This window comes from Euprymna scolopes, chromosome 6, assembly GCF_053919585.1.
Source record: "Euprymna scolopes isolate OS-2025 chromosome 6, ASM5391958v1, whole genome shotgun sequence".
NCBI classification, from domain to species: Eukaryota; Metazoa; Mollusca; class Cephalopoda; order Sepiida; family Sepiolidae; genus Euprymna; species Euprymna scolopes.
In genome coordinates this window covers 99,322,505-99,330,327 of record NC_136487.1, presented here as the reverse complement: position 1 = coordinate 99,330,327, position 7,823 = coordinate 99,322,505, and positions in this window count along the sequence as shown.

Below are 7,823 nucleotides of genomic sequence, written 5' to 3'. Positions count from 1 at the left end.
AAATAAAAAACAGCCATAGAAATAAAAAAGAGCAATAGAAATAAAAAAGAGCAATAGAAATAAAAAAGAGCAATAGAAATAGAAAAAAGCAATAGATATAAAAAAGAGCAACAGAAATAAAAAAGAGCAATAGAAATAGAAAAGAGCAACAGAAATAAAAAAGAGCAATAGAAATAAAACAAGAGCAATATAAATAAAAAAGAGCAATAGAAATAAAAAAGAGCAATAGAAATAAAAAAAGAGCAATAGAAATAAAAAAGAGCAATAGAAATAAAAAAGAGCAATAGAAATAGAAAAAAGCAATAGATATAAAAAAGAGCTACAGAAATAAAAAAGAGCCATAGAAATAAAAAAGAGCAATAGAAATAAAAAAGAGCAATAGAAATAAAAAAGAGCAATAGAAATAAAAAAGAGTAATAGAAATAAAAAAGAGCAATAGAAATAAAAAAAAGCAATAGATATAAAAAAGAGCAATAGAAATAAAAAAAAGCAATAGAAATAGAAAAGAGCAATAGAAATAAAAAAGAGCAATAGAAATAAAAAAGAGCAATACAAATAAAAAAGAGTAATAGAAATAAAAAAGAGCAATAGAAATAAAAAAAGCAATAGATATAAAAAAGAGCAATAGAAATAGAAAAGAGCAATAGAAATAAAAAAGAGCAATAGAAATAAAAAAAAGCAATAGAAATAAAAAAGAGCAATAGAAATAAAAAAAGCAATAGATATAAAAAAGAGCAATAGAAATAAAAAAAAGCAATAGATATAAAAAAGAGCAACAGAAATAAAAAAGAGCAACAGAAATAAACAAGAGCAACAGAAATAAAAAAGAGCAATAGAAATAAAAAAGAGCAATAGAAATAAAAAAGAGCAATAGAAATAGAAAAGAGCAATAGAAATAAAAAAGAGCAATAGAAATAAAAAAGAGCAATAGAAATAAAAAAGAGCAATAGAAATAGAAAAGAGCAACAGAAATAAAAAAGAGCAATAGAAATAAAACAAGAGCAATAGAAATAAAAAAGAGCAATAGAAATAAAAAAGAGCAATAGAAATAAAAAAGAGCAATAGAAATAAAAAAGAGCAATAGAAATAAAAAAGAGCAATAGAAATAAAAAAGAGCAATAGAAATAAAAAAGAGCAATAGAAATAAAAAAGAGCAATAAAAATAAAAAAGAGCCATAGAAATAAAAAAGAGCAACAGAAATAAAAAAGAGCAATAGAAATAAAAAAGAGCAATAGAACTAAAAAAAGAGCAATAGAAAAAAAAAGAGCAACAGAAATAAAAAAGAGCAACAGAAATAAAAAAGAGCAATAGAAATAAAAAAGAGCAATAGAAATAAAAAAGAGCAACAGAAATAAAAAAGAGCAATAGAAATAAAAAAGAGCAACAGAAATAAAAAAGAGCAATAGAAATAAAAAAGAGCAACAGAAATAAAAAAGAGCCATAGAAATAAAAAAGAGCAATAGAAATAAAAAAGAGCAATAGAAATAAAAAAGAGAAACAGAAATAAAAAAGAGCAATAGAAATAAAAAAGAGCAATAGAAATAAAAAAGAGCCATAGAAATAAAAAAGAGCAATAGAAATAAAAAAGAGCAATAGAAATAGAAAAGAGCAATAGAAATAAAAAAGAGCAATAGAAATAGAAAAGAGCAATAGAAATAAAAAAGAGCAATAGAAATAAAAAAGAGCCACAGAAATAAAAAAGAGCAATAGAAATAAAAAAGAGCAATAGAAATAAAAAAGAGCAATAGAAATAAAAAAGACAGAGCAATAGAAATAGAAAAGAGCAACAGAAATAAAAAAGAGCAATAGAAATAAAAAAGAGCCATAGAAATAAAACAGACCAATAGAAATCAAAAAGAGCAATAGAAATAAAAAAGAGCAATAGAAATAAAAAAGAGCAATAGAAATAAAAAACAACAATAAAAATAAAAAAAAGCAATAGAAATAAAAAAGAGCAATAGAAATAAAAAAGAGCAATAGAAATAGAAAAGAGCAATAGAAATAAAAAACAGCAATAGAAATAAAACAAGAGCAATAGAAACAAAAAAGAGCAATAGAAATAAAAAAGAGCCATATAAATAAAAAAGAGCAATAGAAATAAAAAAGAGCAATAGAAATAAAAAAAGCAATAGACATAAAAAAGAGCAAAAGAAACAAAAATGAGCAATAAAAATAAAAAAGAGCAATAGAAATAAAAAAGAGCAGTAGAAATAAAAAAGAGCAATAGAAATAAAAAAGAGCCATAGAAATAAAAAAGAGCAAAAGAAATAAAAAAGAGCAATAGAAATAAAAAAGAGCAATAGATATAAAAAAGAGCAATAGAAATAAAAAAGAGCAGTAGAAATAAAAAAGAGCAATAGAAATAAAAAAGAGCAATAGAAATAAAAAAGAGCAATAGAAATACACAAGAGCAGTAGAAATAAAAAAGAGCAATAGAAATCAAAAAGAGCCATAGAAACAAAAAAGAGCCATAGAAATAAAAAAGAGCAACAGAAATAAAAAAGAGCCATAGAAATAAAATGAGCCATAGAAATAAAAAAAGACCAATAGAAATAAAAAAGAGCAATAGAAATAAAAAAGAGCAATAGAAATAAAAAAGAGCAATAGAAATAAAAAAGAGCAATAGAAATAGAAAACAGCAATAGAAATAGAAAAGAGCAATAGAAATAAAAAAGAGCAATAGAAATAAAACAAGAGCAATAGAAATAAAAAAGAGCAATAGAAATAAAACAAGAGCAATAGAAATAAAAAAGAGCAATAGAAATAAAAAAGAGCAATAGAAATAAAAAAGAGCAATAGAAATAAAACAAGAGCAATAAAAATAAAAAAGAGCAATAGAAATAAAAAAGAGCAATAGAAATAAAAAAGAGCAATAGAAATAAAAAAGAGCAATAGAAATAAAAAAGAGCAATAGAAATAAAAAAGAGCAATAGAAATAAAACAAGAGCAATAAAAATAAAAAAAGAGCAATAGAAATAAAAAAGAGCAATAGAAATAAAAAAGACAGATAAATAGAAATAGAAAAGAGCAACAGAAAAAAAAAGAGCAATAGAAATAAAAAAGAGCCATAGAAATAAAACAGACCAATAGAAATAAAAAAGAGCAATAGAAATAAAAAAGAGCAATAGAAATAAAAAAGAGCAATAGAAATAAAAAAACAACAATAAAAATAAAAAAGAGCAATAGAAATAAAAAAGAGCAATAGAAATAAAAAAGAGCAATAGAAATAGAAAAGAGCAATAGAAATAAAAAACAGCAATAGAAATAAAAAAGAGCAATAGAAACAAAAAAGAGCAATAGAAATAAAAAAGAGCCATAGAAATAAAAAAGAGCAATAGAAATAAAAAAGAGCAATAGAAATAAAAAAGAGCAATAGACATAAAAAAGAGCAAAAGAAATAAAAAAGAGCAATAGAAATAAAAAAGAGCAATAGAAATAAAAAAGAGTAATAGAAATAAAAAAGAGCAGTAGAAATAAAAAAGAGCAATAGAAATATAAAAGAGCCATAGAAATAAAAAAGAGCAATAGAAATAAAAAAGAGCAATAGAAATAAAAAAGAGCAATAGAAACAAAAATGAGCAATAAAAATAAAAAAGAGCAATAGAAATAAAAAAGAGCAGTAGAAATAAAAAAGAGCAATAGAAATAAAAAAGAGCCATAGAAATAAAAAAGAGCAATAGAAATAAAAAAGAGCAATAGAAATAAAAAAGAGCAATAGAAATAAAAAAGAGCAATAGAAATAAAAAAGAGCAGTAGAAATAAAAAAGAGCAATAGAAATAAAAAAGAGCAATAGAAATAAAAAAGAGCAATAGAAATAAAAAAGAGCAATAGAAATAAAAAAAGAGCAATAGAAATAAAAAAGAGCAATAGAAATAAACAAGAGCAGTAGAAATAAAAAAGAGCAATAGAAATCAAAAAGAGCCATAGAAATAAAAAAGAGCAATAGAAATAAAAAAGAGCAACAGAAATAAAAAAGAGCCATAGAAATAAAAAAGAGCCATAGAAAAAAAAGAGCAATAGAAATAAAAAAGAGCAATAGAAATAAAAAAGAGCAATACAAATAAAAAAGAGCAATAGAAATAAAAAAGAACAATAGAAATAGAAAACAGCAATAGAAATAGAAAAGAGCAATAGAAATAAAAAAGAGCAATAGAAATAAAACAAGAGCAATAGAAATAAAAAAGACCAATAGAAATAAAAAAGAGCAATACAAATAAAAAAGAGCAATAGAAATAAAAAAGAGCAATAGAAATAGAAAACAGCAATAGAAATAGAAAAGAGCAGTAGAAATAAAAAAGAGCAATAGAAATCAAAAAGAGCCATAGAAATAAAAAAGAGCCGTAGAAATAAAAAAGAGCAATAGAAATAAAAAAGAGCCATAGAAATAAAAAAGAGCCATAGAAATAAAAAAGAGCAATAGAAATAAAAAAGAGCAATAGAAATAAAAAAGAGCAATACAAATAAAAAAGAGCAATAGAAATAAAAAAGAGCAATAGAAATAGAAAACAGCAATAGAAATAGAAAAGAGCAATAGAAATAAAAAAGAGCAATAGAAACAAAAAAGAGCCATAGAAATAAAAAAGAGCAACAGAAATAAAAAAGAGCCATAGAAATAAAAAAGAGCCATAGAAATAAAAAAGAGCCATAGAAATAAAAAAGACCAATAGAAATAAAAAAGAGCAATAGAAATAAAAAAGAGCAATACAAATAAAAAAGAGCAATAGAAATAAAAAAAGAGCAATAGAAATAGAAAACAGCAATAGAAATAGAAAAGAGCAATAGAAATAAAAAAGAGCAATAGAAATAAAACAAGAGCAATAGAAATAAAAAAGAGAAATAGAAATAAAAAAGAGCAATAGAAATGAAACAAGAGCAATAGAAATAAAAAAGAGCAATAGAAATTAAAAAGAGCAATAGAAATAAAAAGGAGCAATAGAAATAAAACAAGAGCAATAAAAATAAAAAAGAGCAATAGAAATAAAAAAGAGCAATAGAAATAAAAAAGAGCAATAGAAATAAAAAAGAGCAAAAGAAATAAAAAAGAGCAATAGAAATAAAAAAGAGCAATAGAAATAAAACAAGAGCAATAAAAATAAAAAAGAGCAATAGAAATAAAAAAGAGCAATAGAAATAAAAAAGACAGAGCAATAGAAATAGAAAAGAGCAACAGAAATAAAAAAGAGCAATAGAAATAAAAAAGAGCCATAGAAATAAAACAGACCAATAGAAATAAAAAAGAGCAATAGAAATAAAAAAGAGCAATAGAAATAAAAAAGAGCAATAGAAATAAAAAACAACAATAAAAATAAAAAAGAGCAATAGAAATAAAAAAGAGCAATAGAAATAAAAAAGAGCAATAGAAATAGAAAAGAGCAACAGAAATAAAAAAGAGCAATAGAAATAAAACAAGAGCAATAGAAATAAAAAAGAGCAATAGAAATAAAAAAGAGCAATAGAAATAAAAAAAGAGCAATAGAAATAAAAAAGAGCAATAGAAATAAAAAAGAGCAATAGAAATAGAAAAAAGCAATAGATATAAAAAAGAGCAACAGAAATAAAAAAGAGCCATAAAAATAAAAAAGAGCAATAGAAATAAAAAAGAGCAATAGAAATAAAAAAGAGCAATAGAAATAAAAAAGAGTAATAGAAATAAAAAAGAGCAATAGAAATAAAAAAAAGCAATAGATATAAAAAAGAGCAATAGAAATAAAAAAAAGCAATAGAAATAAAAAAGAGCAATAGAAATAAAAAAGAGCAATAGAAATAAAAAAGAGCAATACAAATAAAAAAGAGTAATAGAAATAAAAAAGAGCAATAGAAATAAAAAAAGCAATAGATATAAAAAAGAGCAATAGAAATAGAAAAGAGCAATAGAAATAAAAAAGAGCAATAGAAATAAAAAAAAGCAATAGAAATAAAAAAGAGCAATAGAAATAAAAAAAGCAATAGATATAAAAAAGAGCAATAGAAATAAAAAAAAGCAATAGATAAAAAAAAGAGCAACAGAAATAAAAAAGAGCAACAGAAATAAACAAGAGCAACAGAAATAAAAAAGAGCAATAGAAATAAAAAAGAGCAATAGAAACAAAAAAGAGCCATAGAAATAAAAAAGAGCAACAGAAATAAAAAAGAGCCATAGAAATAAAATGAGCCATAGAAATAAAAAAAGACCAATAGAAATAAAAAAGAGCAATAGAAATAAAAAAGAGCAATAGAAATAAAAAAGAGCAATAGAAATAAAAAAGAGCAATAGAAATAGAAAACAGCAATAGAAATAGAAAAGAGCAATAGAAATAAAAAAGAGCAATAGAAATAAAACAAGAGCAATAGAAATAAAAAAGAGCAATAGAAATAAAACAAGAGCAATAGAAATAAAAAAGAGCAATAGAAATAAAAAAGAGCAATAGAAATAAAAAAGAGCAATAGAAATAAAACAAGAGCAATAAAAATAAAAAAGAGCAATAGAAATAAAAAAGAGCAATAGAAATAAAAAAGAGCAATAGAAATAAAAAAGAGCAATAGAAATAAAAAAGAGCAATAGAAATAAAAAAGAGCAATAGAAATAAAACAAGAGCAATAAAAATAAAAAAAGAGCAATAGAAATAAAAAAGAGCAATAGAAATAAAAAAGACAGATAAATAGAAATAGAAAAGAGCAACAGAAAAAAAAAGAGCAATAGAAATAAAAAAGAGCCATAGAAATAAAACATACCAATAGAAATAAAAAAGAGCAATAGAAATAAAAAAGAGCAATAGAAATAAAAAAGAGCAATAGAAATAAAAAAACAACAATAAAAATAAAAAAGAGCAATAGAAATAAAAAAGAGCAATAGAAATAGAAAAGAGCAATAGAAATAAAAAACAGCAATAGAAATAAAAAAGAGCAATAGAAAAAAAAAAGAGCAATAGAAATAAAAAAGAGCCATAGAAATAAAAAAGAGCAATAGAAATAAAAAAGAGCAATAGAAATAAAAAAGAGCAATAGAAATAAAAAAGAGCAATAGACATAAAAAAGAGCAAAAGAAATAAAAAAGAGCAATAGAAATAAAAAAGAGCAATAGAAATAAAAAAGAGTAATAGAAATAAAAAAGAGCAGTAGAAATAAAAAAGAGCAATAGAAATATAAAAGAGCCATAGAAATAAAAAAGAGCAATAGAAATAAAAAAGAGCAATAGAAAAAAAAAGAGCAATAGAAACAAAAATGAGCAATAAAAATAAAAAAGAGCAATAGAAATAAAAAAGAGCAGTAGAAATAAAAAAGAGCAATAGAAATAAAAAAGAGCCATAGAAATAAAAAAGAGCAATAGAAATAAAAAAGAGCAGTAGAAATAAAAAAGAGCAATAGAAATAAAAAAGAGCAATAGAAATAAAAAAGAGCAATAGAAATAAAAAAGAGCAATAGAAATAAAAAAAGAGCAATAGAAATAAAAAAGAGCAATAGAAATAAACAAGAGCAGTAGAAATAAAAAAAAGCAATAGAAATCAAAAAGAGCCATAGAAATAAAAAAGAGCCATAGAAATAAAAAAGAGCAACAGAAATAAAAAAGAGCCATAGAAATAAAAAAGAGCCATAGAAAAAAAAAGAGCAATAGAAATAAAAAAGAGCAATAGAAATAAAAAAGAGCAATACAAATAAAAAAGAGCAATAGAAATAAAAAAGAACAATAGAAATAGAAAACAGCAATAGAAATAGAAAAGAGCAATAGAAATAAAAAAGAGCAATAGAAATAAAACAAGAGCAATAGAAATAAAAAAGACCAATAGAAATAAAAAAGAGCAATACAAATAAAAAAGAGCAATAGAAATAAAAAAGAGCAATAGA